Below are 23,239 nucleotides of genomic sequence, written 5' to 3'. Positions count from 1 at the left end.
GGGGTCGACACTGATTTTTTGGGGTCCGGTGCTATCCGGGTTTTGCTGCATAACAGCTTTGTATCTTCTCCGTTCTCCAGATATGCGGCTACACTGTACGCGTCGTCACTCGCGTCGCAAAACAAGTGTAGTCTCGGTGAACGGATCTCTCCAGTCAACCGCCCCAGCTTTGTGTTCCTGAGGTCCGACAAACTTTTAATGAACGTCTCCCAGTGTGGCATTATGCTTGCCGACACTGGTTCATCCCAGCCTGTTTTGTTTATCCAGACCTTCTGCATGATAATCTTCGCTACCACCGTTACCGGCGATATCAATCCCAGCGGGTCGAAGACTTTCAGCGCAAGGCTGAACAACTTCCTTTTCGTCGGCCTCTTGCTCATCTCTTCGGCCTCTTCTATTATTTTTTCTGGCTTGAATCGAAATGAGTCCGTCTCCGGATCCCATGTGACTCCCAGGGCTTTAACTGCTTTCTCTGTACTGTCTCCCATCGTTATTTCCTCTTTTTGAAACTGTAACGCGTGCAACTGTTCTCTCAGTGCCACGCTGTTTGTCGTTCACTTTCGAAGCTCCATTTTGGCCGAACTAAATATTTTCTGGGCTTGTGTTATCGCTTCTATTGCTTGGGGAATGCTACTCGCTCCCCCCAACCAATCGTCCACGTATAACTGCGCGCCCAGCTTTCCCACCAGCTCTGGGTATTCATCTTTATGCTCATCCAAGCATTTTAATATAACTGCTCGTAAGATGAATGGGCTACTCGAGAGTCCAAAAGGTACTCTCTTCCACCTGTATTCTATCCATTCCGAGTTATCATCTTTCGGGTCTTTTATCCATAGGAATCGGACTATCTGTCCGTGTTCTTTCTGTATTCCTATCTGTAGGAATGCTTGCGTGATGTCCGCCATCCACGCTATCTCGTTCTGCCTGAATCTGAGCAGCACCGCCAAGAGCTCCGGGTTTAGGTTCGGCCCGGTTTCCAACAGATCGTTCAGGCTAGGCCTATTCTGCTGGTGGGCCGAGCCGTCAAACACCAGTCTGATCTTGGTGGTTGCCGCCTCTGTTTTTATCACTGGTCTGTGCGGTAAATACGTACATGCCCCTGTGTAATTTTTATCCGCTACCTCTATGTAGCCTTTCTCGAGGTACTGTTGAAAAACTTCGTGGTAGGCCATTCTGTCCTCCCGTTTCATTTTCTTCAACAGCCCCGTCAATCTTATCGAAGCTATGTTTTTGTTGGTCTCCATCGACCTTCTGTTATTTTTAAACGGGAACAGAATCTCATATCTGCCCGTCTGATCTTTCTTTATGGTCTCCTGATAATTTTTCAGGAACCCCGGGTCCTCTAACTCTTGGGGCGTAACTCCCATGTGTTCCAAGGCCCAGAATTCCTTGAAATCTACCATCGCTTTCTTTCCGTCGGCCTGTGTAACAATGTTTGCCGACACTTCTCTCGGATTTCCTGCTGTGGGTGCCCCAAAAATGATCCACCCCAGCTTACTGGCACATGCCACTGAGTCGTCTGGACCCTGTTTTGTCTGGTGTTTTAGAATTTGCCAATAATAGTCACACCCTATTATCATGTCAAACTCTGTTTTATTGTCTGCCCTCAAATGTCTTTCGTCCGCGACCTTCTCCCCCTGTTCCGTCAAAATCTCCACTAATTTTGACCGGACCTTAGGGGTTGCTTTCGCCACATATTTTATCGCCGTAGCTTTAATTTTTATTTTTCCCTGTCTTTCGGGAATCATCCATATGCTATAGGTCTTTAGCACTGATCTTTCCGCTTGGTCTGACCCAAACGTGTTCACTCTTATCTCTCCTTCATCTTCTTCGTCCGCTTTTAATCGTCTGATCAGACTCTGTCGGATGAACGTTTTCTCGCTCCCCGAGTCTATCAGGCCTAGCACTTTTATTTTTCTGTTATTTTTTCCTTGTAATACCGCCGTGAACGTGGGCAGTCCGATCGAGGTTGCCTGCGCACAATTCACGTTGGTATCTATCGTTACCGATCTGTTCATCGGCCTTTGCGGGGACTGTGATCTGACTGGCCCGTATTGTCTCTGTCTTGACAGGCACAGCGCTGGGCTATGGTCTATACTCCCGCAATTCCTACACGGGACCCTGGCTACGCAGTGTTCCGTCCGATGCGATCTGCCGAGGCATTTCAAACAACGGTTCTCCCGCTCGCAGAGCGTTCGTCTGAATTGCGGGGTATTTACCATACACCTGTGGTGTATGTGATTCTGCTGACAAAAACAACAGGGTGTCATCCTACCTCCCCTCTCTTGAGGCTCCCTTCTCGGGCTCTGCGGCTGGCTCACGGGATCTTCCTCCATCTCTCTTAGCCTTATCTCTCGATCAAGCTCTTTGAGAATGGCTTCTAATGTCGGTTGATCCTCATCGAACCATTTGTCTCTCCACCATCGCGAGGTTAAGGCTTTAGGCAGTGCCTTCAACACGTCCCCCGCGATGTATTCTCCATAGCCGCCCATATCCACTTTGAGACTCGTCAGGGCGGCTCTTGCATTTGTCAACCCGTCAAAGATTCTCTTCAACTGGCTGATCGTTGCTGAGTCTCCCAGTCTTACGGCCACGAGACTTTTCAGTTCGTTTACGTAGTGGGCTTTTAATTTTTCTGTGTCCCCGAATCTCTTTTCCAATTTCAGCATTGCTTCCTGATATTGGTTCTCATCAAAGTGTATATGCGATATCAATTCCGCGGCCTTACCTTTCAGGCTTGTCCGCAGATATTGGAATTTTTCCGCCTCTGTCAATCTTGGATCGGCGTCATACGCCGTCCACATCGCTCTCCATCCTTTCCACGCTGTGATCTCTCCGTTAAACGTCGGTAGAGGTAGCGCTGTTCTGGTTACTGGCGATTGAGTCTCGCACTTTTTGTATTTCTCTCTTAATTTTTTCATTCTTTCTCTCAGTTTATCCTCTGTTTCTCTGTCGCTCGCCTTCTCGGCTGCCGTAGAGACTGCGGCAAGCTTTTCGTTCAACGCTACGATGGCCACCCACCGAGCTTCGGCCTTGTCTATGTATTTCTGTCTACTCTCAGCGTCGGCTTCCGCCAACGCAATACTGTCTTTCAGTTCCCTTTTTATCAGAGCCCGATCCTCAAGTAACTCTTCCCGCGTCCCTAGTGGGGAGTCAGCCCTTGACGAAGCCCGTAAAGGCTCTTGTCGTCTTATCGGACTATCCTCTAGGCCGGGCAGGCTGTCTTCTATCGTTCTCTCCACGATTGACCTTATTTCTGCTCTCACTCCCTCCACGATCTCCGGGATTTGTTCCTTCATCGAAAAGCTTTCTTTCGCTTGCTCGATTAATTTCGCTGCAGAGTTCAACGCTTTATTACTTCTCCCGTCTATTTCTTTCACCAATTCTGATATTGCCGCCAATCTTCCCTCTAAATCCTCCATGTCTTTTATCTTTTTCTCTATTGCCTTCATTTTTATTCCCATGTCTGTTATAAACTTTTCGATTGTTTTCTCCGCGACCTCCACTCTCTTGTGTAGCATAGAGTGATACCCGTCGCCTGCCTTGTATATTTTCTACTTTCTCCTCGACGATCGACAATCTTTCGTCGATAGTCGTCTCCTCTGGGTCCGTGACCGCTTGTCTCGTTCTCCTTGACGGAACTGACATTTTTTTTTTTTTTTGATAGTGATAGAGTTTTTTTTTTTTTTTGATAGTAGTAGAGATAGTTTTATTCCTGATAACAAATTATAACAGTACAACAAATATTAAACAAGCACTGGGGACTTAAGGATTTCGTCCTCGGAGGATGAAGCTATCCCTGTTTTTGCCAGTCGCTTAGATAGTTGCCTGCTCAGCCTTTCTTCGGGTGAAGATTTCTTCCAACTTTTTGGTATCCCTGATGTGGACCTCGCTTTTTTCGCTGGCTCTTTTGAAGGTCCAGCGGCGAGGTCACTTATTTCTTGGCTCAGCACCGTGGGGGTCGGTGGAGGGACCGGTACTTGAAATGTGGCGGGCGGCAACTCTTTGACACCGCGCGCTCTTTCCAATAACTGCTCCCTTCTCTGAAGCTCTTCCTTATCGCGTCTCAGCTTACTTGTCTCCAGCAGGAATCTGGCGTGTTCCTCGGCTCGTTCTGCTGCCTTTTGTGCCGCTGCTATTGCCGAGGAGTGTGACTCCTTAACTTTGGTGAGGGCAGCTAGCTGTTCCCTCTCCTGTTCGTTTAAGAACTGGGCTGGCGAGTCCAAAGTCGGAGCGGTCGGTCGCGTGTAAGGGTTTGGCCGACTCTTTTTCTCCACGGATCTCTTGGCACGTTGTTCAGGGAACGGCTCCGGGATGCGAAGTCTCCTGAACACACCTTTCGGGATGGTCTGTTCTAACTCTTTCCAGAGTTCGTAAGCACGAGCCTCTGAGTCTAGGAGTTGTTGGAATCTTGCGTACACCGCCTGCTGGTGCTGCTGATGTATGCTGTCCGACACTGTTATGGAATGTACGGACGTTTCTGTTATTATTTTTGTTCGAAGGACCAATTTGAGATATGCCCCTTGGCCGGGCGATTCTCAAATGCCGGAGTCTGCCGGCTCAGCGTAAAGTAGTGGTACTGGGTCCTCTGAAACCCAAGGCAATAGCCGCGGTACGTCTGGGCAGCCGGTGGGGGCACCGTGCTACTATGACTTGGCGGACTGGGCCGCAATGACGCCCGACAACTGTTCTGGAGGCCAACGACCTCAAAAAACGATGCCGAGACAGGGCGCGGCCAATATGACGGACACGAATAACAAACGCTAGATTACTTGTGATCCTTGGCGTCGAGTGCCCCCGGGTCGGACGGATCTCCAAGTGAAGCGACGGCAAAAACAGGATCTAATCCGGATGAGAGCGGTTGTAAAAGCAGCTTCGTTGTAGCCGTCGAGAAAATGAGCCGGGCAAAATGAAGAGGGCTGACGGGCAGAAGCAGCTTATCGCGGCCGGGCAGAAGTTTGATGGCCAGTTGCGACGGGCAGCAACACAAGTGATAACAAGCGGAACGTGATAGTAATTACCAGCAGAAAATGAAGAGCCGACTCCGGGGGCTTCGGTGAAACTCGTGTGTATTATACTCGGCCAAAACCGGCCTTTATATACTCAATTTACAAAACACCGTTGATTGATATATATAATAGCACGAACATGAATATCAACGCTGGAGTAGATGTCACCGTTGTTCCGTCACCCTTTTCAGCCTCAGGAACTGCCGCTGACCTCCCACCTCCAACTCTCCTTGGCCGACCCTCTGTCGGTTACTCCTCCGGCACCAACCTCTTCCCTCTGGGCTAAAACTGGCTCCAGTCACGATGGGTTTTAAATATTTATTTCCTCTGGGCTAAAACTGGCTCCAGAGCGGGCGTCTTTAATATTCATTTCTGCCTTTGCTCGACAGAGACCGCCCTACATAGCTGTAAACTACGTACGGTTATTTCAATATTATAGTCAAGCGTCTCCAACTTCTATCGTCGGGACTTATAGCATCAAGTCCCGCTTACATTCCATCTATTACCGTCTACCGGTCTTTCTCGTACCGTCACCGGGAACTTCTTGGTTAGTTCCCGCCTCACGATGGACTTACCCCGGCAACCGACTCTCTGGTTCCGAGTGCCCCGCATCTCCGCTTCTACTCGTCTATCTCTTCACCGTCCCCTTCGACAGTGTTGGACGTCGGATTTTCCGACACGAACCTACGACCAATTTATTACCAATCTTTTCCTCTAACGACTGAGCTAGCCAGGACACATGAACGATGAATCCTCTGTCAACCATGTATTTTTCGGTGTTTGAAATTTTCAGATTATCCGTCTAAAATCTAGTTTTCAACTTACCAAACATCCCTAAACTTATTATAAATCGTTAATGAGTTATTTCGTGAGTGAAATAAGTCTAGTTACATGTGTTCACGGCCAGGCAAACGGTACCAGCAAACGAAACCCAATACTGAATCTACCCATCGGTGTAGTAGTTCCTTTTTGTAGAGAACAATGAAGCAATATGAAATCAAAACTGTAATAAACGTTAATGATGTTTACCATATGCATGATTTTGCGCAAAATTACAACAACGGGCCTCTGTGGCGCAATTGGCTAGCGCGTTCGGCTGTTACGAATTTCGTCGATACCGGAAGGCTGGTGGTTCGAGCCCACCCAGGGGCGATGCAATGAAGTGCAAACAAATATGGACACTGCACACCGATTGCACTATCTTTTTTTGGAAGCTTCATAATTATTTGCCTATATCTTGGCCTAGTACTAAGTAATGGAAAACCACATATGCGCTAAATACAACCAGGCTGTCGTAAAGTTAGTTAATGTTGTCCCGTGGCATTCATGTCATTGATGTCAAACAAATTTGGTTGCCTTACAGACTTACAGATGGCGGTGACCTCACGAATCAATGAGTCAATCTTGTAAAATGCAAACCGATTGTTCTCACCCAGGGTCGAACTGAGGACCTTCAGCGTGTAAAGCCGACGTGATAACCGCTACACTATGAGAACGTTCAATTTATGTCACCAGCAACGGTCTTAATCCAATCATGACGAAATCAGGAAATTCCAAATTAATAGTCGTCTTTCACATTTGCTTTTCACTTAAATGTCTTGTTCCCACCCAGGATCGAACTGAGGACCTTCAGCGTGTTAGGCCGACGTGATAACCACTACACTATGGGAACGCATTTCAGACAACTATTACAGCCAAATATACCAACAGCAATTGACCTGATGAACATTCATCACTACTCGTACGAGGTGGGGGTCGAACCTACGACCAATTTATTACCAATCTTTTCCTCTAACGACTGAGCTAGCCAGGACACATGAACGATGAATCCTCTGTCAACCATGTATTTTTCGGTGTTTGAAATTTTCAGATTATCCGTCTAAAATCTAGTTTTCAACTTACCAAACATCCCTAAACTTATTATAAATCGTTAATGAGTTATTTCGTGAGTGAAATAAGTCTAGTTACATGTGTTCACGGCCAGGCAAACGGTACCAGCAAACGAAACCCAATACTGAATCTACCCATCGGTGTAGTAGTTCCTTTTTGTAGAGAACAATGAAGCAATATGAAATCAAAACTGTAATAAACGTTAATGATGTTTACCATATGCATGATTTTGCGCAAAATTACAACAACGGGCCTCTGTGGCGCAATTGGCTAGCGCGTTCGGCTGTTACGAATTTCGTCGATACCGGAAGGCTGGTGGTTCGAGCCCACCCAGGGGCGATGCAATGAAGTGCAAACAAATATGGACACTGCACACCGATTGCAATATCTTTTTTTTGGAAGCTTCATAATTATTTGCCTATATCTTGGCCTAGTACTAAGTAATGGAAAACCACATATGCGCTAAATACAACCAGGCTGTCGTAAAGTTAGTTAATGTTGTCCCGTGGCATTCATGTCATTGATGTCAAACAAATTTGGTTGCCTTACAGACTTACAGATGGCGGTGACCTCACGAATCAATGAGTCAATCTTGTAAAATGCAAACCGATTGTTCTCACCCAGGGTCGAACTGAGGACCTTCAGCGTGTAAAGCCGACGTGATAACCGCTACACTATGAGAACGTTCAATTTATGTCACCAGCAACGGTCTTAATCCAATCATGACGAAATCAGGAAATTCCAAATTAATAGTCGTCTTTCACATTTGCTTTTCACTTAAATGTCTTGTTCCCACCCAGGATCGAACTGAGGACCTTCAGCGTGTTAGGCCGACGTGATAACCACTACACTATGGGAACGCATTTCAGACAACTATTACAGCCAAATATACCAACAGCAATTGACCTGATGAACATTCAACACTACTCGTACGAGGTGGGGGTCGAACCTACGACCAATTTATTACCAATCTTTTCCTCTAACGACTGAGCTAGCCAGGACACATGAACGATGAATCCTCTGTCAACCATGTATTTTTCGGTGTTTGAAATTTTCAGATTATCCGTCTAAAATCTAGTTTTCAACTTACCAAACATCCCTAAACTTATTATAAATCGTTAATGAGTTATTTCGTGAGTGAAATAAGTCTAGTTACATGTGTTCACGGCCAGGCAAACGGTACCAGCAAACGAAACCCAATACTGAATCTACCCATCGGTGTAGTAGTTCCTTTTTGTAGAGAACAATGAAGCAATATGAAATCAAAACTGTAATAAACGTTAATGATGTTTACCATATGCATGATTTTGCGCAAAATTACAACATCGGGCCTCTGTGGCGCAATTGGCTAGCGCGTTCGGCTGTTAACCGAAAAAAAGTTACCGGAAGGCTGGTGGTTCGAGCCCACCCAGGGGCGATGCAATGAAGTGCAAACAAATATGACACTGCACACCGATTGCACTATCTTTTTTTGGAAGCTTCATAATTATTTGCCTATATCTTGGCCTAGTACTAAGTAATGGAAAACCACATATGCGCTAAATACAACCAGGCTGTCGTAAAGTTAGTTAATGTTGTCCCGTGGCATTCATGTCATTGATGTCAAACAAATTTGGTTGCCTTACAGACTTACAGATGGCGGTGACCTCACGAATCAATGAGTCAATCTTGTAAAATGCAAACCAATTGTTCTCACCCAGGGTCGAACTGATGACCTTCAGCGGGTAAAGCCGACGTGATAACCGCTATACTATGAGAACGTTCAATTTATGTCACCAGCAACGGTCTTAATCCAATCATGACGAAATCAGGAAATTCCAAATTAATAGTCGTCTTTCACATTTGCTTTTCACTTAAATGTCTTGTTCCCACCCAGGATCGAACTGAGGACCTTCAGCGTGTTAGGCCGATGTGATAACCAATACACTATGGGAACGCATTTCAGACAACTATTACAGCCAAATATACCAACAGCAATTGACCTGATTAACATTCATCACTACTCGTACGAGGTGGGGGTCGAACCTACGACCAATTTATTACCAATCTTTTCCTCTAACGACTGAGCTAGCCAGGACACATGAACGATGAATCCTCTGTCAACCATGTATTTTTCGGTGTTTGAAATTTTCAGATTATCCGTCTAAAATCTAGTTTTCAACTTACCAAACATCCCTAAACTTATTATAAATCGTTAATGAGTTATTTCGTGAGTGAAATAAGTCTAGTTACATGTGTTCACGGCCAGGCAAACGGTACCAGCAAACGAAACCCAATACTGAATCTACCCATCGGTGTAGTAGTTCCTTTTTGTAGAGAACAATGAAGCAATATGAAATCAAAACTGTAATAAACGTTAATGATGTTTACCATATGCATGATTTTGCGCAAAATTACAACATCGGGCCTCTGTGGCGCAATTGGCTAGCGCGTTCGGCTGTTACGAATTTCGTCGATACCGGAAGGCTGGTGGTTCGAGCCCACCCAGGGGCGATGCAATGAAGTGCAAACAAATATGACACTGCACACCGATTGCACTATCTTTTTTTGGAAGCTTCATAATTATTTGCCTATATCTTGGCCTAGTACTAAGTAATGGAAAACCACATATGCGCTAAATACAACCAGGCTGTCGTAAAGTTAGTTAATGTTGTCCCGTGGCATTCATGTCATTGATGTCAAACAAATTTGGTTGCCTTACAGACTTACAGATGGCGGTGACCTCACGAATCAATGAGTCAATCTTGTAAAATGCAAACCAATTGTTCTCACCCAGGGTCGAACTGATGACCTTCAGCGGGTAAAGCCGACGTGATAACCGCTATACTATGAGAACGTTCAATTTATGTCACCAGCAACGGTCTTAATCCAATCATGACGAAATCAGGAAATTCCAAATTAATAGTCGTCTTTCACATTTGCTTTTCACTTAAATGTCTTGTTCCCACCCAGGATCGAACTGAGGACCTTCAGCGTGTTAGGCCGATGTGATAACCAATACACTATGGGAACGCATTTCAGACAACTATTACAGCCAAATATACCAACAGCAATTGACCTGATTAACATTCATCACTACTCGTACGAGGTGGGGGTCGAACCTACGACCAATTTATTACCAATCTTTTCCTCTAACGACTGAGCTAGCCAGGACACATGAACGATGAATCCTCTGTCAACCATGTATTTTTCGGTGTTTGAAATTTTCAGATTATCCGTCTAAAATCTAGTTTTCAACTTACCAAACATCCCTAAACTTATTATAAATCGTTAATGAGTTATTTCGTGAGTGAAATAAGTCTAGTTACATGTGTTCACGGCCAGGCAAACGGTACCAGCAAACGAAACCCAATACTGAATCTACCCATCGGTGTAGTAGTTCCTTTTTGTAGAGAACAATGAAGCAATATGAAATCAAAACTGTAATAAACGTTAATGATGTTTACCATATGCATGATTTTGCGCAAAATTACAACATCGGGCCTCTGTGGCGCAATTGGCTAGCGCGTTCGGCTGTTAACCGGAAGGCTGGTGGTTCGAGCCCACCCAGGGGCGATGCAATGAAGTGCAAACAAATATGACACTGCACACCGATTGCACTATCTTTTTTTGGAAGCTTCATAATTATTTGCCTATATCTTGGCCTAGTACTAAGTAATGGAAAACCACATATGCGCTACATACAACCAGGCTGTCGTAAAGTTAGTTAATGTTGTCCCGTGGCATTCATGTCATTGATGTCAAACAAATTTGGTTGCCTTACAGACTTACAGATGGCGGTGACCTCACGAATCAATGAGTCAATCTTGTAAAATGCAAACCGATTGTTTCCACCCAAGAACGAACTGATGACCTTCAGCGTGCAAGGCCGACGTGATAACAACTAAACTATGGAACGTTCAATTTATGTCACCAGCAACGGTCTTAATCCAATCATGACGAAATCAGGAAATTCCAAATTAATAGTCGTCTTTCACATTTGCTTTTCACTTAAATGTCTTGTTCCCACCCAGGATCGAACTGAGGACCTTCAGCGTGTTAGGCCGATGTGATAACCAATACACTATGGGAACGCATTTCAGACAACTATTACAGCCAAATATACCAACAGCAATTGACCTGATTAACATTGAACACTACTCGTACGAGGTGGGGATCGAACCTACGACCAATTTATTACCAATCTTTTCCTCTAACGACTGAGCTAGCCAGGACACATGAACGATGAATCCTCTGTCAACCATGTATTTTTCGGTGTTTGAAATTTTCAGATTATCCGTCTAAAATCTAGTTTTCAACTTACCAAACATCCCTAAACTTATTATAAATCGTTAATGAGTTATTTCGTGAGTGAAATAAGTCTAGTTACATGTGTTCACGGCCAGGCAAACGGTACCAGCAAACGAAACCCAATACTGAATCTACCCATCGGTGTAGTAGTTCCTTTTTGTAGAGAACAATGAAGCAATATGAAATCAAAACTGTAATAAACGTTAATGATGTTTACCATATGCATGATTTTGCGCAAAATTACAACAACGCGCCTCTGTGGCGCAATTGGCTAGCGCGTTCGGCTGTTAACCGGAAGGCTGGTGGTTCGAGCCCACCCAGGGGCTTTGAGGAATGCCCCTTGGCCGGGCGTTCTCAAATGCCGGAGTCTGCCGGCTCAGCGTAAAGTAGTGGCTTGGGACCTCTGAATCCCAGCGTAATAGCCGCGTCACGTCTGGGCAGCCGGTGGGGGACCGTGCTCCGATGACTTGGCGCGTCGGGATCGCGACGAGACCGTCTGGACGGATCTCACCGTCAAACGATCTAAAACTATGAGGCCGGGACAAGGCGCGGCCAATATGACTTGGCGGTGCTGGACCGTGTTAAGACCGGCAGGACGGATCTCACCATCCAATGATCTCAAATACGGGGCCGAGACAAGGCCCGGTCAATATGACGGACACAAAAGACGAGCGCTAGATTACTTGTAATCCTTGGCGTTGAATGCCCCCGGGTCGAATGGATCTTCGGGTAAAGCGACGGCAAAACAGAATCCAATCCGGATGAGGCAAGGTTCCCACGAGCAACTTCGTTGGAGCCGTCGAGAAAAGAGTCGGACAAACGAAGAGGGCTGACGGGCGGAGGCAGCTTATCACGGCCGGGCAGAATTTGACGGCCAGTGGCGACGGGCAGCGAAACAGGTGATATAAACCAGATTTGATAGTAGTTACCAGCAGGAAAAATGAAGAGCCGACTCCGGGGGCTTCGGTGAAACTTGTGTGTATTTACTCGGCTGAAACCAGCCTTTATATACTCAACATTTACAAAACACCGTTGACTAATATATACAATAAACATACATAAGTTTAAACGCTGGAGTAGATGTCACCGGTGTTCCGTCACCCGTTTTAGCCGCAGGATCCTCCACTTCCTCCAACCTCGAACTCCCCTCCACCGACCCTCCGTCGGTCCCTTCATTGCCAACACCCTCCTTACTCTGGTCTAAAACAGGCTCCAGTCACGATGGTTTTTGGTGTTGACTTATGAGAGCGGTCGGTAGAGACCGCCTCACATAGCTGTAAAAGACGTCAAGTACTTTCAATAATATACTCCCGGCTTCCGACCTTCTGTGTCAAGGATTCGCCGAGCAAATCGTTCTAACTCCCGTTTATCTTCCGTCTTCTACCGTCTACCGGTATGTCATTTTCATTGGCCGGGAACTTCTTGGTTAGTTCCCGCCTAGCGTTGGACTTACCCCAGCTACCGACTCTTCGGTGCCGAGTGCCCGGGCTTCTGTTGCCCTTCCGTCTATCCCTTTGCTGTCCCTTCGGATTGCTTCAGACGTCGGAATCTCCGACACTCCCCCCGTTGGACCCTCGTTCAACTCAGAGTCTGAGCTGTCCGTTATGTCTCCGTCTTGGAACGGTAGGATATTTCTATGATCATCGTCTATCGTCCCTGCTTCTAGCTCTAGCGGGTATAGACATTTAATGTCCCTGTATATTGGCTTCGATCCTTTGCCTTTCACCTTATCGGCAACCAATACTGCGACTCTTCTAAATTTGTTATCCGAACCGGGGTACAATTTGGCTACTCTGCCTACTTTCCACTTCGTTCTCTTAGATTTCTCATCGTGTATAAGTACCACCTGTCCGACCTCAACCTGCTTCGTTCTGCCCGGTGTCGGGCAATGGAACTTCTCCAGGTCTGCCACATATTCCTTATAGAAGTCTTCCCATCATCCTGCTAGTAGGTTCCTCCTTATTCTCTCTCTCTTGGTTAAGGGTATTCTGTCCGAATACTCTCTTTCTTCATCATCCACCGGGTGTTTCTGATTTTGTCTGTAACCCGTGATGAGTTGCTTCGGCGTCAGAGGCTCATTGTCGTCGTCCGAGACGTACGCCAACGGCCTTGTGTTTATCGTGTCCTCAATCTCTGCTAGTACCGTCTGGAACAAATCATATTCCAGAGATTCGTTCCCATACGTTTTATATAGTAATCTTTTCACTGTCTGGACCATTCTTTCCTAGAACCCGCCCTACCAAGGGGAGAGGCTTGGGGAGAATCGCCACTTGACATTCAGGTCTACCAGAGTGTTATATATCTTCTCACTCTTGTAGGCCGCTCTCAAATACTTGGCGGCTTGCGTAAACGTTCTAGCGTTGTCTGAATACATGGCTTTCGGCACCCCTCTCCTTGCAAAAAACCTTCTCAGGGCAAAGATGCAGGTCGTCGCTTCTTGGTCTGTAGTCATTTCTAAGTGCACGGCTCTTGTTACCGCACACGTAAAGAGACAAATGTAGGCTTTCGCTTGCCCGGTTCTTGCTACAAGCCTTATCGGGAAGGGTCCCGCAAAGTCAATCCCTGTCACGTTGAACGGGTTTGCCATCTGCAGTCTGTCCACTGGCAGGGGTGCAGGCACCTCGTTGAACGGTCTCGAGTCTAATTTCTGACACCTCATGCACCTCCTTAACTCTTTCTTTATCGTCTGTCTCAGTTTTGGGATCCAAAACGTTCGCCGTACCTCCACCATCGTCGTGCTTACTCCAGTGTGCAGTAACCGTTCATGCGTCTGCTCTATGAGTTTGCCTGTCAGATAGTGGTTCTCTGGTAATAGGATTACCGCTTCTCTACCGTTAAGCCGCAACCAGTTTTCTTGGTGGCCGTAACACCTGATCAGCCCGTTTCTCTCGTCCCAGGCTAACCCCAATTTTCTCAGTTTATCATTTTTCCAGGGCTTTTTCTCTTTTATGGCTTCTCTTTCTTCTTTGTATGCGTCAATTTGCATCGCTCGCCATAAATCTAACTCTGCTTGCTCTACTTCTTCTACTGCGAGAATGTTGAACCGTTTCTTGTCGGTTCCAACCAATACTTCTGCCAGCGGTGTCTCGGGGTTCGGCTGTCCCTTGAACCTCTTCACCGCTCTTTTCACTGTCGCCCAGATCCTAATTATCGTACGCAGCGAACTATAGTTCTCGTACCACTCTTTTCCTTTCGACGTCGAAATATTACATTGCGTTATCTCTTTGATTTTTTCCTCTTTCTTGATTTCTTCCGTACAATCCTGCCCCATCTGGGCTGGATTCTTCGGCCACATCTCTTTTTTGTTCAGCCACTCTGGACCTGACCACCAATCTTTCTTATGGTTCAGCTGGCTCACTGAAGCCCCTCTCGAGGCTATATCTGCCGGGTTCTGAACTCCCGGACAGTGCCTTATCGACTCTATATCGATCTTCTCCCTGATTTCTGTCACTCGGTTGTGAACGAACTGTTTCCACCGGCCCGACTCGCCTTTCATCCACCAGTAGGCTATCGCCGAGTCCGTCCACAACGTCTTCTCAAACGATCGTCCAAGGGACTTTTCGATGTATTCCCCCAGCCTCACTGCCAGCAAGTTGCTGAGTAGCTCTAACCTGGGGGTCGATACTGATTTTTTGGGGTCCGGTGCTATCCGGGTTTTGCTGCATAACAGCTTTGTCTCTTTTCCGTTCTCCAAATATGCGGCTACACTGTATGCGTCATCACTCGCGTCGCAAAACAAATGTAGTCTCGGTGAATGGATCTCTCCAGTCCACCGTCCCAGCTTTGTGTTCTTGAGGTCCGACAAACTCTTAATGAATGTCTCCCAGTGCGGCATTATGCTTGCCGATACTGGCTCATCCCAGCCTGTTTTATCCATCCAGACCTTCTGCATGATAATCTTACTACCACCGTTACCGGTGATATCAATCCCAGCGGGTCGAAGACCTTCAGCGCAAGGCTGAACAACTTCCTTTTCGTCGGCCTTTTGCTCATTTCTTCGGCCTCTTCTATTATCTTCTTGGGCTTGAACCGAAACGAGTCCGTCTCCGGATCCCACGTTACTCCCAGCGCCTTAACTGCTTTTTCTGTATTATCTCCCATCGTTATTTCTTTCTTTTGGAACTGTAACGCGTGCAGCTGTTCCCTGAGTGCCACGCTATTTGTCGTCCACTTTCTAAGTTCCATCTTGGCCGAATTAAATATCTTCTGTGTTTGCGTTATCGCTTCGATTGCTTGGGGGATGCTACTCGCTCCCCCCAACCAATCATCCACATATAACTGCGAGCTCAATTTTCCCACCAGCTCTGGGTATTCATCTCTATGCTCATCCAAGCATTTTAATATAACGGCTCTTAGGATGAACGGGCTACTCGAGAGTCCGAACGGCACTCTCTTCCACCTGTATTCTATCCATTCTGAGTTATCATCTTTCGGGTCTTTTATCCATAGAAATCGGACTATCTGTCCGTGTTCTTCCTGTATTCCTATCTGTAGGAATGCTTGCGTGATGTCCGCCATCCACGCTATCTCATTCTGCCTGAATCTAAGCAGCACCGCCAAAAGTTCCGGGTTCAGGTTCGGCCCGGTCTCCAACAGATCATTCAGGCTAGGCCTATTCTGCTGGTGGGCCGAACCGTCAAACACCGGTCTAATCTTGGTGGTTGCCGCTTCTGTTTTTATCACCGGTCTGTGCGGCAAATACGTACATGCTCCCGTGTAATTTTTATCTGCTACTTCTATGTAGCCTTTCTCGAGGTATTGTTGAAAAACTTCATGGTAGGCCACTTTGTCCTCCCGTTTCATTCTTCTCAATAGCCCTGTCAATCTGACCGCGGCTATGTTTTTGTTGGTCTCCATCGACCTTCTGTTGTTTTTAAACGGGAACAGAACCTCATATCTGCCCGTTTAATCTTTCTTTATAGTCTCCTGATAGTTTTTCAGGAACCCCGGGTCCTCTAACTCTTGGGGCGTAACTCCCATGTGCTCCAAGGCCCAGAATTCCTTGAAGTCTACCATCACTCTTTTTCCGTCGGCCTGTGTAACTATGTTTGCCGACACTTCTCTCGGATTTCCTGCTGAGGGTGCTCCAAAAATAATCCACCCCAGCTTGCTGGCACATGCCACTGAATCGTCTGGGCCCTGTCTCGTCTGGTGTTTTAGTATTTGCCAATAATAGTCACATCCTATTATCATGTCAAACTCTGTTTTATTGTCGGGCCTGAAATGTCTTTCATCTGCGACCTTCTCTCCTTGTTCCGTCAAGATCTCTACCAGTCTTGACCGGACCTTTGGTGTTGCTTTTGCCACGTACTTTATTGCCGTAGCTTTAATTTTTATTTTTCCCTGTCTTTCCGGGACCATCCATACGCTATAGGTCTTTAGCACCGATCTTTCCGCTTGGTCTGATCCAAACGTGTTCACTCTTATCTCTCCTTCATCCTCTTCGTCCGCCTTTAACCGTCTGATCAGACTCTGTCGGATGAACGTTTTTTCGCTCCCCGAGTCTATCAGACCAAGCACTTTTATTTTTCTGTTATTTTTTCCTTGTAATACCGCCGTGAATGTGGGCAGTCCGATCGAAGTTGCCTGCGCACAATTCACATTGGTATCTATCGTCACCGATCTGTTCATCGGTCTTTGCGGGGACTGTGCTCTGACTGGCCCGTATTGTCTTTGTCTTGACAGGCATAGCGCTGGGCTATGGTCTATACTCCCGCAATTCCTACACGGAACTCTGGCTACGCAGTGTTCCGTCCGATGCGATCTGCCGAGGCATTTCAAACAACGGTTTTCTCGCTCGCAGAGCGTTCGTCTGAACTGCGGGGTATTCACCATACACCTGTGGTGTATGTGATTCTGCTGACAAAAACAACAGGGTGTCATCCTACCTCCCCTCTCTTGAGGTTCCCTTCTTGGGCTATGCGGCTGGATCACAGGATCTTCCTCCATCTCTCTAAGCCGTATCTCTCGATCAAGCTCCTTGAGAATGGCTTCTAGTGTCGGTTGATCCTCGTCGAACCATTTTTCCCTCCACCATCGCGAGGTTAATGCTTTGGGCAATGCCTTCAACACATCTCCCGAGATGTATTCTCCATAGCCGCCCATATCCACTTTGAGGTTCGTTAGGGCAGCTCTGGCGTTTGTCAGCCCGTCGAAGATTCTCTTCAACTGACCGGTTGTTGCTGAGTCTCCCAGTCTTACGGCTACGAGACTTTTCAGTTCGTTTACGTAGTGGGCCTTTAACTTTTCTGTATCCCCGAATCTTTTTTCCAATTTCAGCATTGCTTCCTGATATTGGTTTTCGTCAAAGTGTATATGTGATATCAATTCTGCGGCCTTGCCTTTCAGGCTTATCCGCAGATATTGAAATTTTTCCGCCTCTGTTAATCTCGGATCGGCGTCATACGCCGTCCACATAGCTCTCCAACCCTTCCATGCTGTGATCTCTCCGTTAAACGTCGGTAGAGGCAGCGCTGTTCTGTTTATTGGCGATTGGGTTTCGCTTTTCTTGTATTTTTCTCTTAATTTTTTCATCTTTTCTCTCAATTTGTCCTCTATTTCTTTGTCACCCGCTTTTTCGGCTGCCGTAGAGATTGCGGCCAGCTTTTCATTTAACGCTACGATGGCTACCCATCGAGCTTCGGCCTTGTCTATGTATTTCTGTCTACTTTCAGCGTCGGCTTCCGCCAATGCTATACTGTCTTTCAGTTCCCTTTTTATCAGAGCCCGATCTTCAAGCAATTCTTCCCGCGTGCCTATCGGGGAGTCAGCCCTTGACGAAGCCCGTAACGGCTCTTGTCGTCTTATCGGGCTGTCTTCTAGGCCGGGCAAGCTATCTTCTATCGTTCTCTCCACGATTGATCTTATTTCGGCTCTTACTCCCTCCACTATCTCCGGGATTTGTTCCTTGATTGAAAGGCTTTCTTTCGCTTGTTCAATTAATTTCGCTGCAGAGTTCAGCGCTTTATTGCTTCTACCATCTATCTCTTTCACTAACTCTGTGATTGCCGCCAATCTTGCCTCTAAATCTTCCATGTCTTCTATCTTTTTCTCCATTGCTTTCATCTTTATTGCTGTGTCTGTCATAAACCTTCCTATCGTTTTCTCCGTAACCTCGACTCTTTTGTGTAACATAGAGTGGTACGAGTCGCCTGACTTGTATATTTTTTCTATTTTCTCCTCGACGATCGACAATCTTTCGTCGATACTCGTCTCATCTTGGTCTGTGACCGCGTGTCTCGTTCTCCTGGCCGGAACTGACATTTCTGTTGTGTGTTTTTTGTGTTTTTTTTGTTTTTTTTTTATAGTGGTAGGGATATGTTTTTTTTTCAGGTATTTATTTAACAACTTATTATAACAATATCGACAATATTAATCAAGCACTGGAGACTTTAAAATTTCGTCTTCAGAGGAAGATGCGATTCCTGTTTTTGCCAGTCGCTTTGATAGTTGTCTGCTCAACCGTTCTTCGGGTGAAGATTTCTTCCAACTCCGTGGTATCCCTGATGTAGACCTCGCTTTCTTCGCTTGGGGTGTCTCTTTTGAGGGTCCAGCGGCGAGGTCTCTAATTTCTTGGCTCAACACCGTGGGGGTCGGTGGTGGGCCCGGTATCTGGAATGTGGCGGGCGGCAACTCTTTGACACCGCGCGCCCTTTCCAATATCTGCTCCCTTCTCTGGAGCTCTTCTTTATCGCGTCTCAGCTTGCTCGTCTCCAGCAGGAATCTGGCGTGTTCTTCGGCACGTTCTGCTGCCTTTTGTGCCGCTGCTATTACCGAGGAGTGTGACTCTTGGACTTTGGTGAGGGCAGCTAGCTGTTCCCTCTCCTGCTCGTTCAAAAACTGGGCTGGCGAGTCCAAAGTCGGAGTGATCGGTCGTGTGTAAGGGTTTGGCCGACTCTTTTTCTCCACCGGTCTCTTGGCGCGTTGTTCAGGAAATGGCTCCGGGATGCGAAGTCTCCTGAACACACCTTTCGGGATGGTTTGTTCTAGCTCTTTCCAGAGTTCGTAAGAGCGAGCCTCCGTATCTAGGAGGTGCTGGAATCTGGAGTACACCGCCTGCTGGTGCTGTTGATGTATGCTGTCCGACACTGTTATGGAATGTACGGGCAGATTTTTGTTATTATTTTGTTCGAAGGACCAATTTGAGGAATGCCCCTTGGCCGGGCGTTCTCAAATGCCGGAGTCTGCCGGCTCAGCGTAAAGTAGTGGCTTGGGACCTCTGAATCCCAGCGTAATAGCCGCGTCACGTCTGGGCAGCCGGTGGGGGACCGTGCTCCGATGACTTGGCGCGTCGGGATCGCGACGAGACCGTCTGGACGGATCTCACCGTCAAATGATCTAAAACTATGAGGCCGGGACAAGGCGCGGCCAATATGACTTGGCGGTGCTGGACCGTGTTAAGACCGGCAGGACGGATCTCACCATCCAATGATCTCAAATACGGGGCCGAGACAAGGCCCGGCCAATATGACGGACACAAAAGACGAGCGCTAGATTACTTGTAATCCTTGGCGTTGAATGCCCCCGGGTCGAATGGATCTTCGGGTGAAGCGACGGCAAAACAGGATCCAATCCGGATGAGGCAAGGTTCCCACGAGCAACTTCGTTGGAGCCGTCGAGAAAAGAGTCGGACAAACGAAGAGGGCTGACGGGCGGAGGCAGCTTATCACGGCCGTTGGCTTGATGTCAAACAAATTTGACGGCCTTGGCGACTTACAGATGGCGGTGATATAAACGAATCATATGAGTCAATCTTGTAAAATGAAGATTGTTCTCACCCAGGGTCGAACTGATGACCTTCAGTGTGTAAAGCCGACGTGATAACCAACTATATATGAGAACGTTCAATTTATGTCAAGCAACGGTCTTAATCCAATATATACGAAATCAAACCAAATTAATAGTCGTCTTTCACATTTAAACGCTTTTCACTTAAATGTCTTGTTCCCACCCAGGATCGAACTGAGGACCTTCAGCGTGTTAGGCCGATGTGATAACCAATACACTATGGGAACGCATTTCAGACAACTATTACAGCCAAATATACCAACAGCAATTGACCTGATTAACATTGAACACTCCGTCGAGGTGGGGATCGAACCTACGACCAATTGATTACCAATCTTTTCCTCTAACGACTGAGCTAGCCAGGACACATGAACGATGAATCCTCTGTCAACCCTGTATTTTTCGGTGTTTGAAATTTTCAGATTATCCGTCTAAAATCTAGTTTTCAACTTACCAAACATCCCTAAACTTATTATAAATCGTTAATGAGTTATTTCGTGAGTAAATAAGTCTAGTTACATGTGTTCACGTGTCAGGCAAACGGTACCAGCAAATCGTTCTAACCCAATCTTCCGAATCTACCGTCTGTAGTAGTTCCTTTTCATTAGAGAACAATGAAGCAATATGAAATCAAAACTGTAATAAACGTTTGGACTTACCCCATGTTTACCATATGCATGATTTTGCGCAAAATTACAACAACGCGCCTCTGTGGCGCAATTCCGTCTATCCCGCTTCGGCTGTTAACCGGAATGCTGGTGGTTCGATCCCACAGGGGCGATGCAATGAAGTGCAAACAAATATGGACACTGCACACCGATTGCACTATCTTTTTTTGGAAGCTTCATAATTATTTGCCTATATCTTGGCCTAGTACTAAGTAATGGAAAACCACATATGAGCTAAATACAACCAGGCTGTCGTAAAGTTAGTTAATGTTGTCCCGTGGCATTCATGTCATTGATGTCAAACAAATTTGGTTGCCTTACAGACTTACAGATGGCGGTGACCTGACGAATCAATGAGTCAATCTTGTAAAATGCAAACCGATTGTTCTCACCCAGGGTCGAACTGAGGACCTTCAGCGTGTAAAGCCGACGTGATAACCGCTACACTATGAGAACGTTCAATTTATGTCACCAGCAACGGTCTTAATCAAATCATGACGAAATCAGGAAATTCCAAATTTATAGTCGTCTTTCACATTTGCTTTTCACTTAAATGTCTTGTTCCCACCCAGGATCGAACTGAGGACCTTCAGCGTGTTAGGCCGACGTGATAACCACTACACTATGGGAACGCATTTCAGACAACTATTACAGCCAAATATACCAACAGCAATTGACCTGATGAACATTCAACACTACTCGTACGAGGCGGGGTTCGAACCTACGACCAATTTATTACCAATCTTATCCTCTAACGACTGAGCTAGCCAGGAAACGTTAACGATGAATCATCAAGTCGTGTTTCACATTTGCTTTTCACTTAAATGTCGTATTCCCACCCAGGATCGAACATTGTTTGTTTTTTTTATATTCTAATTATATATTATGTTTATTGTCCGTTATCTTAAAAGTATATTTTATAAATATAATTAATTCAAGTGTCATTGACATTTCCTTGAATTCTATTTTTATATTTTACTTTACATGTTACTTGTTGCTGATTGGATGTGTTTCATGCGTTGGACATCGCGTCATACATTTCCGTGAATATGAAATGTTGACGCGGCGACACTCAATAACTTGTAACTGGAGCTCCTTCCTGGGAACCTCCTAAAAGGCTCTTAGCCTCCCCGGCGCATCAATCATACCGTTGAGAAGTACTGAGGAAGGCCACAAGAGGCTGGAAAATTGTGGAGTGCCAATATTTTCAATTCAAGACATTGTTGGTGATATGGTCAGGAGTGCTTTAGGAGATCCCTTCATGAAAGTAAGACTGGTGAGTTTTAAAGTATCACAAAAACATTTGGCTCAAGTAAAATTGTTAGATAATGTAAATTTTGGGGTTTACCTTTTTTTATTCAATAAATTATTAAGGCGGCTGTTTTTCACGCGAATAACGAAGACAATGTGTAGGTTGCAAAAATTAATCGCTAACGTTAATAAACTAACAAAGGCAACCAAAAGAAACAATTAAAAACGCAAACAATAAAACTGTTTCAATAAGATAGAGGTCGAGCACTACAATAAGTGAAATAAGAGACCGATTTCAATCATACCACCTAAAAAATGCCTATGGACTAACGTATTGCACCTCCTCCGTAACTGGACATGTAATTTCATGGTATTTAATAAATAATTAATAAAATACTATTAGAGCAAAATCTGAATACGTAAGAGCTGTATATTATGTAACGATAGTAGTATGAAATAGTAAAACATTAGTGCAATTGGAAAAGTTTGTTATGACCACATGAAGTGCAATATAAGTAAAAAACATTTCTGATTTTGCTCTATAGTATTTTGTTAACTGGACTCTATTAAATACAATATAATTCATGTTCTCCTGTAATTTTAATTCAAATAGCATAAGAAAAAAAGGTTTTGTGAACCATTTAAGTAATGAGTAAACACCATCGGTATTTTAAAAAGGAAAATGGATATAAGCCGACGCTTTACCATATTGGAGGCTCATCGTTCCAATTGGAACAATCTTAGAAATAGGACTATCTCTAATAGAAATACGACTAATGCATTGGAGAATTTGGACTGACCTAAAATATTTTAAAAGTCAGTCCTATTTCTCACAGTCCTATTTCGGTTTAGTCCCATTTCACCGCCAATCCTAATAAAAGGTGAAGTTTTTTTAATCGAATATACAATCTCCAATATTCCGTTGTCGTTTAATATTAATTTTATTTTTTAATTGCATTCAAATGCTATTAAACTTATGTAAAGCCGCTGGGTATATCGAAGACATATATCACGCAATATTTTGCATCATGGGAGGTTCTAGGTACTAGCTGAGGATGATGTAAGAGTGACTGAAGAGCCTGTCAGGCAGCTACCAGGCGACCAAAAAGAAGGTTCTAAGAGGAATTTAGGACGATTATGGAGAAGACTGAGGAGGAAAGTAGGAAGTTCTGCAGAGGTACTGAGGAGCCCCTCGTGCCGTGTGGGTCATTGGTAACGGGATTGAATTTACATAAACCTTATAAAAGCATGATATCCTATTCTATTATTAAGGTAGAAACAAACAGAACAACAGTTATTAATGGTAAGGTATGTCGAATTGAATCTAAGTTTATTTTTCTATGT

The 23,239-nt window shown here is 45.5% G+C and overlaps 7 non-coding genes across 7 annotated transcripts; 2 read left to right on the top strand and 5 right to left on the bottom strand.

The window, feature by feature from the left end:
• Positions 1 to 6,432: 6,432 nt before the first annotated feature.
• Positions 6,433 to 6,505, bottom strand: Trnav-uac (transfer RNA valine (anticodon UAC)). Its single transcript has one exon. It is a non-coding gene; the product is annotated as a tRNA-Val (tRNA).
• Positions 6,506 to 6,608: 103 nt separating this feature from the next.
• Trnav-aac (transfer RNA valine (anticodon AAC)) lies at positions 6,609 to 6,681 on the bottom strand. The gene has a single exon. It is a non-coding gene; the product is annotated as a tRNA-Val (tRNA).
• An 829-nt stretch (positions 6,682 to 7,510) lies between these two features.
• Positions 7,511 to 7,583, bottom strand: Trnav-uac (transfer RNA valine (anticodon UAC)). Its single transcript has one exon. It is a non-coding gene; the product is annotated as a tRNA-Val (tRNA).
• A 103-nt stretch (positions 7,584 to 7,686) lies between these two features.
• Trnav-aac (transfer RNA valine (anticodon AAC)) lies at positions 7,687 to 7,759 on the bottom strand. Its single transcript has one exon. It is a non-coding gene; the product is annotated as a tRNA-Val (tRNA).
• A 2,621-nt stretch (positions 7,760 to 10,380) lies between these two features.
• Positions 10,381 to 10,454, top strand: Trnan-guu (transfer RNA asparagine (anticodon GUU)). Its single transcript has one exon. It is a non-coding gene; the product is annotated as a tRNA-Asn (tRNA).
• Positions 10,455 to 11,441: 987 nt separating this feature from the next.
• On the top strand, positions 11,442 to 11,515 carry Trnan-guu (transfer RNA asparagine (anticodon GUU)). Its single transcript has one exon. It is a non-coding gene; the product is annotated as a tRNA-Asn (tRNA).
• Positions 11,516 to 21,027: 9,512 nt separating this feature from the next.
• Positions 21,028 to 21,100, bottom strand: Trnav-uac (transfer RNA valine (anticodon UAC)). The gene has a single exon. It is a non-coding gene; the product is annotated as a tRNA-Val (tRNA).
• Between the last annotated feature and the right edge of the window lie 2,139 nt (positions 21,101 to 23,239).

Source organism: Daphnia carinata, unplaced genomic scaffold (genome assembly GCF_022539665.2).
Source record: "Daphnia carinata strain CSIRO-1 unplaced genomic scaffold, CSIRO_AGI_Dcar_HiC_V3 NW_026453067.1, whole genome shotgun sequence".
Lineage (NCBI taxonomy): Eukaryota > Metazoa > Arthropoda > Branchiopoda > Diplostraca > Daphniidae > Daphnia > Daphnia carinata.
This window is presented reverse-complemented; position numbering and strand designations above follow the sequence as displayed.